Raw genomic sequence first — 10767 nt, 5'->3', positions numbered from 1 at the left:
CTGGGACAGTGGAAGGTGTCCCTGCCCATGGCAGGGGGTGGCACTGAATGGGTTTTAAGGTTCCTCCCAATCCAAACCATTCCCTAATTCTCTGCCCACTCACCCTGTGCTCTCCTGCAGCTCTTCTCTGCACTGCACCAGGACACGCCGGTTGCTGCCAGGGTTCCAGAGGCTGATGATTTTCCAGGGACACCAGGCAGTGACCTGCAGCATTGGCCCTTCCAGAGAATCAAGAATCCACTTCCAAATCAGCAGCAGTTGAATTTTTCTGGTGTGGAGGTTTGTGGTGGGAGAGGTTCCCATCTCCTCCCCAGGAGCTGCAGCTCCTGGCTCCAGGTTGGCACAATTGAGAGCTGAATTTTTTTTGCCACCACCAGATGAACCAGTTTGGATAGGGAGGAATGGGGAAGCTCTGCACAGCTCCGTGCACACAACTCCACTCCTGTAGCACTGGAAAAGAGATTTTTCCCAGTCAGGAGTGTACAGTGGGCAGCTGGTGCCCACAGGCAGCTGCACAGCCCCTCCTGCCCTGCTGCTCCCACATCCCACCTCTGCTCCCACACAGCCCCAGTCAGGGATCCCCCACAATGGGGGTCCCATGTGCAGGCATGGGGGGACACAGGGAGGGCATTAATGCACCAAGGGCACTTTGCACAAGCAGTGCTCTGACACTGTGCACAAACCACATGCAAAGGCACCTCTGGAGCTCATGCCACTCTGGGGTTACTCCCCTTGGACTGTGGGGTCAGCTTCTATCATGTTCATCTGTCCTCAGGCAGGGCCAGTGCTTGGCACTGAGATGCACATCAGCTCCTCTGATGTGAAGCTGCCTTCCAGCAACAGCTCATCTTCAGTATTGACCCAATTTAGCTGACAATAACAAGCTGGATCACGAGGCAGGTTAATGCAGGCAAGTTTGTTCCCATCAGATGAAATATCCCAAGTGGAGCTCCTGTAGTGGCTGGCAGGATGCTGGTGGTCCATAGCCCCAGGGAGGGAGTCAGCTCTGATGGCTGTGCACAACTTCCCTTTCTCTCATGCAAAACGCCCCACGTGCAATTTTCCAAGCCCCACTTTAATTTCTTGGGGTCAATCCTGCATGGCACCAGGGAGTTCTCTTCCACATGGTGGAGCAACATCTCTCCTTTCCATCTGTCCTGCCAACTCTCTGGGCAATAAAGCTCTCCAGGGATGCTCTGGCTGCAGTTGCCACAACAACAGTGATGCAACAGGTTCCTCTGCACTGGGAGTCTTGTTGATATTGAGGACCTGGGGTGGGTGAGGCATCAAAGCCATGCTGGTGCCAGTGGAGGTCCAGGCAGGATAAAGCCACTTGTGGTTGTCAGTGTCTCCCTTTTGGTCCTGGAGCTGGTCTCAAACTGGGTTTGAGCCCAGTTTGGGAGCTTTTTCTCCCTAGGGAGATGTGGTTGCCACTGCTGAAGCCTCCCTCACACAGTGATGGGAGCACTGTATATGAGGAGCCAGAGCCCCAGATTCAGCAAGGAACAAGAGGGACAAAACCAGGGGCACCGCCTGTGCCAGGCACAGCTGATAGCAGAAGAGTCACCTGCTCAGCCCTGAATGCCAAGGGAGGTACCAGGAATGTTTTCACTGGAACTCAGTGGCTCCCTCCCACCCAGCCCTTGGGGTTTCCATCAGTTCTGCTTTGCCAGGGGAAAACAAATCCAATTTGGTCCTTTTAGGCTCTGCTGGAGCTTGAATCGGCCGATGCTGCAGCCCTGGCTGTGTCTAACCCCACACTGCCAGAGAGCTTCTAGAGAGCCCCTGGTGCCGTCCAGGGAGCCTCTGCCCTGCCCTAGCCCCTGGCAGAGGGGACAGAGAGGCCAAACCAGGTCCCATGGGTGGGCTGGGGTGTTCCTGCTGCTCCCTCCCACCTCTCTCGCCCTTTTTTGCCCCCTTGCTTGGGGGCAGCCGGGGCTGGGGACATCCTGGCTCCATTTCACAGGCAGAGGGAGCGCAGTGCCCAGCTTTCCCCTGGCTCCGGGCTCTTCCCAGCCTCCACCCTGCCGGCCGGCCCGCTCCAATGTGCCATTGTTCGGGACGGATTCCAAGCATTTTATCAGATGTGGAATTGTGAGCGCGAGGCGGGTGTTTAACCCTCAGGCTCCATCCCCGCTGCGTCCAACCCCGCGCCCTTATTGCAGCAGGGAACGTGGGGGGACAGAGGCTCTGGCTGGGTGGGGGCGAGGGGACCGTGCCAGCTGCACATGCAGCGGTGCCAGACCCGCGTCACCAGCCCGGGACCCGGAGCGCCCGAAGGCAGCCGCGGCACACGGAGCCTCCTGAATGGGTCCCTTTGAAGCGATACGCGGAATAAATAAATAGACTCCACACCCTGGGGTAGTTATGAAGTGGGTCTGTATGTCAGCGCCCGGCACAAGTGAGATATTGCTCCAAAAACTTGTGCCCCGAGCCTCAGTCTGACCCACACCTTTATTCCCAAAGATGTTCCATATGCAATACATTGTACAACTTTTTCATGCATATTCAACCCCGCCTGGCCCCGCCTGTCCTCGCTTCTCATGCTAAATAAGTCCACGCCCTTCTGGGCACGCGTGGTTTGCTGTGGTGGTCGTACGGGGGTCTCTTGGTGGTCCTGAGGCTGAAGATCGTGGTCTTCCTCATGACTGAACTTTTGAACTTTTCCTCTCTGCGCGTGCGCTTTTGGTCCTTTGGTGCTTATCTGAGTACGTCTGTCAGTCTTGATAGGCTTGGAGACAAGGGAGCTTCTTTATCTGAGTTCTTTGCATCCTCGGTCCCCTCCAGTATTGTTCTTTATGCAAGAAGCTTCAGAAATTTGCATTTTCCTATGCCCTTTGTACCAGGCAAAGGTTTCTTAAGTAAAAGGTTAAAATTCAACACATAACTCTACAAGCTAAAATATAAATGCTTAATTCATTTTGTTAACTTAAGTGAACTCCAAAAATCTCTATTTCAGTCCCCCCTTTTCTTAAAATATAGTAAATTCTTTTACTACAGGGGTCCTGGTTTAAATTCTGACCTACCATCATGACAGTTCTCCTTCAGCAGGATTCTATGAGTTCTAGAGAGTGAAGTCAGAATGCTTACGCATTTTAACATCTTTTAATTTTACATGAGTGTTAAAATAGACACCATTAAACTTATAGTAACTAAAGTTAATAAAGCTATAATGGGGTGACATAAAGTGTTCTAAACAGTGCATTTCACTAGTTATGACTTGTGTTTATTAGCTAGTGGGATACGATTGGTGCTGACTACACAAAGTAAGTAAGGGGCACTGGGCGCGGTCTCTCTCATTGTGGTTCTAGGGCCTTTTTGTAAAAGACTTAACACATAGGAGGTTAGTGACACACGTCTGTCTTGGGTAGACATTCCCTTCTGCACCCCATATGCTCTCCCATAAAGCAATTCAAAGGGGCTCAGCTTTTCTTTAGTCCTGGGTTTGGTTTGAATCCGCACTAGTGCTAATGGGAGGGATTGAGTCCATGACAAATTAGCCTCTTGTCCCAATCGTACAATTTGTTGTTTGATCAAATGATTTACTTTTTCTACTTGACCACTTGATTGTGGGTTATATGGGGTGTGAAGTTCTCAGTCTATGCCCAAGTATTGGCTAACCTGTTGCACCAATTTTGCGATAAAATGTGGTCCTCTGTCTGAGGAGATTGTGGTCGGGACTCCAAAGCGTGGTATGATTTCCTGTACCAATACCTTAGTTACTTCCCAAGCTTTAGAAGTCCTGGTGGGGAATGCTTCTGGCCATCCTGAAAAAAGTACGTGTTAGCATCAGTAAAAACTTATACCCCCCTTTTCTTGGCAATTCTGTGAAATCAATCTGCTATTGCTGCCCCGGCCCATGACCTTTCCCAATCTGGTCAAGTTTTGGTTTGGGAATATTTTTGGGGTTGGTCTGGACGCAAAGGTCACATTGTTGAGTCACTTGTGTCATAGTTGCTCGTAAATGTCTAGCTATGATCCTTTCATTTAGATATTTATCTAGAGCATCAATACCCCAATGGGTTTTCTGTTGTTCCTCCCTTATTAGGGACCATAATAAATAGGAGGGAATAACTAATTTTCCTTCTATGGTGGCCCATCCCTCTTGGTTATTGTCTCCTTTTTGCTCATGGATCAATTTTTCATCTAATTTGTTGTATTTTGGCTTACCTTGGAGGGAAATTTGCCCATCTGGGATCAGGGCTGCCTCAGTTATTACCTCAATTTTTGCTGCTTCTTTTGCTTCCCTATCTGCCAGCTCGTTCTCTTCTTCCAATTCTGAATTTATCTTTTTATTTCAGTCTTTTGCGCAGAGGTATTTGTTGGCAGGGGCCCAGATTCTATTACCTCCTTGCAGGTAGTAATTGTGTACCCGGTGTGTCGTTTTCCACTGATGATATAACTGCTTCCATCAATAAACCAGACTTCTGCATTCTCGAGAGGGGTGTCCTTCAAGTCAGGGCAGCCGGAATAGGTGGCCTCGATTGTCTCCAGGTGTTCCACTGGTTCCCCTTGGTGTTCACTGAGGAAGGAGGCTGGATTGACAATGTTAGTCACCATCTCCACATCATCTTACTCTGCTATAATAGCTTGGTATCTCAGGAACTGTTGTGGGGAAAGCCAATGCCCACCTTTTACCTCCAGCACTGCAGACACTGTGTGAGACACTAGCACAGTTCTTTTCTGGCCTAGGGTGAATTTGTGTGCCTCTTGGATGTTCAGTACGACTGCTGCAACAGCTCTGAGGCACCCAGGCCACCCTTTAGCTGCTGTATCCAATTGCTTAGAGAAGTAAGCCACTGCTCTCCGATATGGGCCGAGGTCCTGTGCTAGTATTCCTAAGGCGATTCCTTGCTTCTCATGGGAGAATAAAAGGAAAGGCTTACTCACGTCCAGCAATCTCAGGGCTGGAGCTGACATGAGGGCTTTTTTCCATTGGTTGAAAGCCGGCGTAGATTCTTTTGTCCATTGGATGTCCTTGCTTTAACAGATAGTCTGTAGTTAATAGAGCCATAACTTGCCCCACCCTGTCATCCCTAGGAAAGTTCTTTTACAGTCTGAGGTTTTGGGGTCTGGCATATTGCCTCCTTCTGGCTTTGGCCCAGGGTACGTTGTCCAGCACTGACTTCGTAACCTAGATCAATTTACCTATTACACTTTTAGGTGTTACTGGCCAGCCCTGGTGCTCTTGGATATCCCTCAATCCAGCTGTGTTGTCTAACTCTGGATGCTCTTGGGCATATTCTCAATCTGGCAGAATTTTGCTCAACCTTGGATGCTCTTGGAATGTTAATCCCTCAACCCAGCAGGTTTGAATCCTGGATGCTCTCGGGCACACTTATCCCTCAATCCAGCAGAAGTTTTAGGGTCCCCTTCTTTGATACTTGGTACCCTTGGAGCCCCAAAAAGTTCAAGAGGCTTACCGTTCAGGCCACGCATGCTTCCCTTGTCTGTGTGGCTATCAGGATGTCATCTACATGCTGTAGCAGCTTCCCTTCCTCTGGAGGGGCTTCTCAGGTCTCTAATTCCTTTGCAAGTTATTCTCCAAACAGAGTGGGTGAGGTTGTTTTTTGTTTTTTTTTTTTTTTTTTAAATCCTTGTGGAAATCTGGTCCATGTAAGTTGAGTTCTTCACCCGCTTTTAGGACTTTCCTATTCAAATGCAAAATTTTCTGGCTGGCTTCATGGATAGGAAGGCAAAAGAAGGCATCTTTTAAATCTAAAACAGTAAACCAAGTTAGTTTGGGTGTTAAGCAAATTAATAACGTGTAGGATTGGCCACCACAGGATACAGATCCTCAGTTACCTTGTTCACAGCTCACAGATCCTGTACTAAAGGGTGAGGTTAAGGGTGCTGTGAGGGCTGGTTCACCTGTCACCCTCAGGCACCCCCCACTTTGTCCCTCAGGACAGCCCCTGCCTCTCAGCCTCCTTGTGTCACCCTCAGGTTCCCACCGCAGCCTCTCAGCGTCTCTCTGCCACCCTGGAGCCCCCCTTTTTACTCCTAAAGACCCCTTCTGCCTCTCAGCTGCCCCCATGTTCTGTGTCACCCTCCAGCCCCCTCCCCTCAGCCCCAGGTGCCTTTGTGACACCGCGCAGCCCACAGACGCCGTCCCTGCCTGTTTCCTTTGGGTGTTGTCCTGCTGCGAGGGCCGCACTATCCCCACGAGTCCGGGCTCCCATGTCCTGCTGCAGGGAGTCACACCTGGGCGGTGGGAGGAGTGAGGGATGGGGCAGGGGCGGGATGGGGAGGGGTGAAGGGTGGAGAGAGACTGGGGAAGGGGTGGGCTGGAAGGACAAAGAGGGACACACCAAACAGGGCTGAGGGGAGGGTAAGAGGGGGCACCCCATAGCTCCCAGACCAAAGCGGCAGCAAAATACAATTTTGGTTGCTGGGGCAATGCCAAACACCTGCTGCAAACTGGCATCAGGAACCTGGGCTGGTGACTTTTGTTTCACAGGGGCCTGTACTTGCCCACGTTTTTTCCCCGGGGCCGGGGGAGCCGGGCACTCAGCCGCCACCCCGTGCTCGCCGCCACTCGCCCGCGCCCGGGGCTAAGCCGGGTCCCGGGCGCAGCCGGGATAAACGGGCACGGGGCAGCGGGATTAGGATCCCAGCTGGGAAATCCGCCTAATCGGCCTTCGGGGCCGGACACGAGTCCGGGTGTAGGATTCCTCCGGGGATCTGCCGGGGTCAGATGGGCTGATACGGAGAGAAAGACGCAACTGCCGGAGCGGGGGCGACACGGGAAGCAGAGGTGTCTGAGTGTCTCCATCCGCTGGAACCGGAGGGTACTGCGGAACTGCCGGTCCGGGGGAGCCCCAGCCCCGCGGGGGCAGCGGCTCTTCTCGGGACAAAATAACCGCAGCATCCCTGGATCCTCCCGGGAGACTCGCGTGGCAATCTGCTCACTCATCTCACGAGGACAAACACGCAGCATCGCTGCAACCGGGAGCTCGCTGGACCCCGTGACCCCGGCAACCGCCGGACCAACCTCAGCTCCCGGCCCCGGCGCCCTCCAACGCCGCGTTTCCCGGCCCGGTTCGCCCCGCTTTGGGCCGAGTGCGGAGTCACCGGGAGGCGGACAGGTCGGGAAGACGTGGGGACAGCCCGGGGGAGAAACACGGACAACCCTGGGGGGCCATGAGGACAGTCCAGAGGGGACATGGGGACAGTTCGGGGCTACGATGGGGACACGGGGATAGCCTCGGGAGGACGGGGAGGCACTAAGAGCCTCGGGGGGACGCTGGGCGGCCGCATCCGGCCGACACCAGCAGCCGGGACACAGCCTCTCTTCCCGCCCCTCGCAGCCCCCGGTCCGGACCCCCGCTACCTGCTGCCGCTGCGCGGTCTCTTTAAGAGACCCCGCGGCTCCCCCGGGCGCGCGCAGGCCCCGCCCCTCCCGCGCTACAAAGTAGCCGTAGGCGTGACGTCACGGGAGCCGGCTCTTAAAGGGGCAGGCGCGGCGAGGGGCCAGCAGTCGGGGTGCCGCTCCTGCCCCGTCCCGTCCCGCCCCAGTCTCACCCACCCTGGTGAACCCGCGCCTCGCCCGCCCGACCCTTGGGAGCAGCGCGGCTCTTGGAAACGCAGCATTTCGCCCAAAAAAGGTGGATCCCTTCCCGGACAGGCACGTCCCGTCCTGTCCCGTTGGCACTGCTGAGCACTCATCTATCAGCCCCGCCGCCCGTTCCCGGCTCCCGCTCCCCGCCCCGGGACACGCAGCACCCCGCCCCAGCGCTGTCACTGCGGGGATCTCATCCAAGCACAGAGAGACCCGCCTGAGGCTGGAGGGATCAAGTCTTGAGTGCAAATCCATCTGTGGGAGATGTTCCCCACACCTCGGGGTGCTGTATCTCCCAGCCTGGGCTTCCCTGCCTGGCGGTGAGAGAGTGTGACAGTGTGACAAAGTGACAGTGTGACAGTGGCCGAGCTCCACTGCAAAGAGCTGGCTTAAAACAAGGGATTTTCACAAGGTTTTTGGGGATCCCCTCAGAGAGCAGCCCAGTCAGAGGCAGGGGGACAGTGGAGGGGACAGTGACAGCACAGGTGGGCACAGCCAGCCCTTCCCAACCACGGCCTCATCCTGGTAGCTGGATGTTTTCCATACCATGAGGACTCCAGCAAACAGAACTCTTCCCTTTGACTTTTTCCCTTAAAAAGGGAAACGTCAAAAAGGGAAACCCCTCCTGCATAGGGGCTGATGTGTGCAGCTATTTCTGAATAAAATCAACACAACCCCCGAGCTGGGCTCCTCTGCCCCGGGGCCAACACAAACCCAGGCTGCAAAACCCAGGCTGAAGGCAAGAACAAAGGAAAAACACTGGGAGCAAGAGAAATCCTTTTCCTTCCCCTGTTGTGCAGCAGCTCAGAATCCCAGGTGAATCTTGGCAAGGTCATGTCTCCTTTTTGTTTGTAAGCTCCTTTTCCTTTAGTTTCTTCCTTTCCCCGACACTGGAATCCTGCTCTGGAGATAAGATGGGGTGGGAAAGCAGCCCCTGTACGTTTTGTTTTCCCTCTCCTGTTCCCTGTCACCACCCACCTTGCAGTGGGGACATGTCACCCATGGGTAGGGGCTCGTTCAGGGGTGTTGGGCACGTGGGCAGAGGACAAGCCGTGGTCACAGGGACACCGAACCACTGCCCACTCTGTGCCCACACGTGTGAGGACACTCACAAAGCTCCATGTCTGCCTGGCCATCACCCATCATGTCACCTGTCACCTGTCACAGCTCTCCCACACCAACACTGGTCACCTGGGGCAGTGGGTGACAGTGTTTAGTGGGTGCTCAGGTGTGGCAGCCTGTGGAGCTGCATCCCCAATAAAGACATGAAATAGATCCCAAAATTTGGCTCTATTGCCTGTGCAGCCACTGCTGACACCCACGGGCAGAGGGGAGAGGTGGAGCTCTGCCAGCCCCACTCTGTGGGACCCCCACCCCATGGAGGGATCCCCATCCCTATGGAGGTACCCCTGACCCCGCGTGGGGACTCTCAGCACCAGAAAGGACCTGCAGACCCATGGAGGTGTCTCCATCCTTATGGAGAATCCCCAGCCCCATAGAGTGACCCCTGGCGGCATGCAGGAACTCTCAGCCTCAGAAAGGACCTGCAGGCCCACAAAGGGACCCCCATCCTCACGGAGGGACCCCGTTCCCATGGAGGGACTCCCCTCCCCATGGAGGGACCCCCATCCCCATAGAAGGACCCCCAGCCTCAGGGAGGGAGCCCCATCCCCATGGAAGGACCCCACGGAAGGACCCCTGTCCCCACGCGTGTCCCCGCCGCGGGCACCCGCGCTGCCACGTGGGACGGGACGGGGGCGTGGCTCGGTACGGGGGCGTGACGCGATACGGGGGCGTGGCTCGGTACGGGGGCGTGACGCGATACGGGGGCGTGGCTCGGTACGGGGGCGTGACTCGGTACGGGGGCGTGGCCCAGGACGGGGGCGCGGCCCGGTACGTGGGCGTGGCTTGGGAAGGGGGCGTGGCCAGTGCGGGGACAGTGACACCAGGGGCAGCAGTGACGCCGCTGTCGCGGGGCAGGGGGGGGATGAACCCCAGAATAATTCAAGTTTAAGGGGCAACACTGGGCCATCAGCTCCCACCTTCCTGCTCCGGCAGGGCCATCCCAGAGCACAGGGCACAGGATTGTGTCCATATGGTTCTGAATCTCCCCAGAGTGGGAGAGCCCACACTTTCCCTGGGCAGTCGGTTCAGTGCTTGGTCACCTGCACAGGAAAAAAGTTCTGCCTCACGTCCAGGTGGAAGTTTCTGGGCATCAGTTCCTGCCCGTTGCTCTGGTGCCACTGCTGGACTCCACGGGGCAGAGGCTGGGCCCTGCTCTGAGCCCTCCCCGCAGACACACAGGGCTGAGGGCCCCTCTCACCTGGGTTTTTTCCGGAGGCTGAACAGCCCCAGCCCCCAGCCGTTCCTCGTACGAGAGATGCTCCAGTCCCTTCATCATGTCCACAGCCCCCACGGGCCCACTCCAGGAGCTCCACGTCTCACTGATCCCGAGGAGCCCAGAGCTGGACACGGCAGTCCAGCTGAGCCCCAGCAGGGCTGAGGAAGGGGCAGGATCAGCTGCCATGTCCTACCACCGATGCTCTTCCTAACACAGCCCGGGACCCCACCGGCCTCTTGGCCCCTAGTTCAGGTCCAGCAGCTCATCAAATATCCAGTGTTGCTCCAAGCGCTTCAGGGTTGGGGTTTTCTCTCGTGCGTTTGCAGCTGTTCGTTGTTTCCATCCCATGGGATAAGAGGGGCTGGATCCCCCTCCCGGGCCTGCATCCTCCGGAGGGGCAGAGTGGGCGGGGCTTGGGATGAGTGGGTGGGGCACACACGAGTTAGTGGGCGTGGCTTTGGTGAAGGGGTGGAACGGGGCGGGCTCGGGGCGTGATCCGACCACGCCTTGAGGGGCGTGGTCTGTGCGGGGTAGGCGGGGCTGGAGAGCGGCAGTGAGACGGCGGGTCATTGGCCGGAGAGGGAGGGGGCGTGTCTGGAGGGCAGGGAGGCGGGCACACGGGGCAGGGGCGAGGAAAGGGGCGTGTCCAGAGACTTGGAGGCGTGTCCTAGGAGATAGGGGAGTGGCTGGAGAACAGCGAGGCGGGCGGGGGCGTGGCCAGACGGAGGCGCGGCCCGGATGGAGTGGGCGGGGCTGGAGAGAGCACAGCGGACGGTGTCTGTCCGGGGGCGTGGCCGGCGGTCGGGGCGTGGCCATGGCGGGGGCGTGGCCGAGCCCTCAGCTGACCGGCCGCCATTTTGTCGGT

At 56.3% G+C, this 10767-nt stretch overlaps 1 long non-coding RNA gene across 1 annotated transcript; it reads right to left on the bottom strand.

Moving 5' to 3' along the window:
- Positions 1–2361: 2361 nt before the first annotated feature.
- On the bottom strand, positions 2362–5968 carry LOC128800658 (uncharacterized). Its single transcript, XR_008435022.1, has 2 exons — positions 4171–5968; positions 2362–3767 (listed from the first exon to the last, which is right to left on the bottom strand). It is a non-coding gene; the product is annotated as an uncharacterized LOC128800658 (long non-coding RNA).
- Between the last annotated feature and the right edge of the window lie 4799 nt (positions 5969–10767).

Source organism: Vidua chalybeata, chromosome 27 (assembly GCF_026979565.1).
Source record: "Vidua chalybeata isolate OUT-0048 chromosome 27, bVidCha1 merged haplotype, whole genome shotgun sequence".
NCBI lineage: Eukaryota > Metazoa > Chordata > Aves > Passeriformes > Viduidae > Vidua > Vidua chalybeata.
The sequence above is the reverse complement of the archived record's forward strand: the minus strand, read 5'-3'. Positions and strand labels throughout refer to the sequence as shown.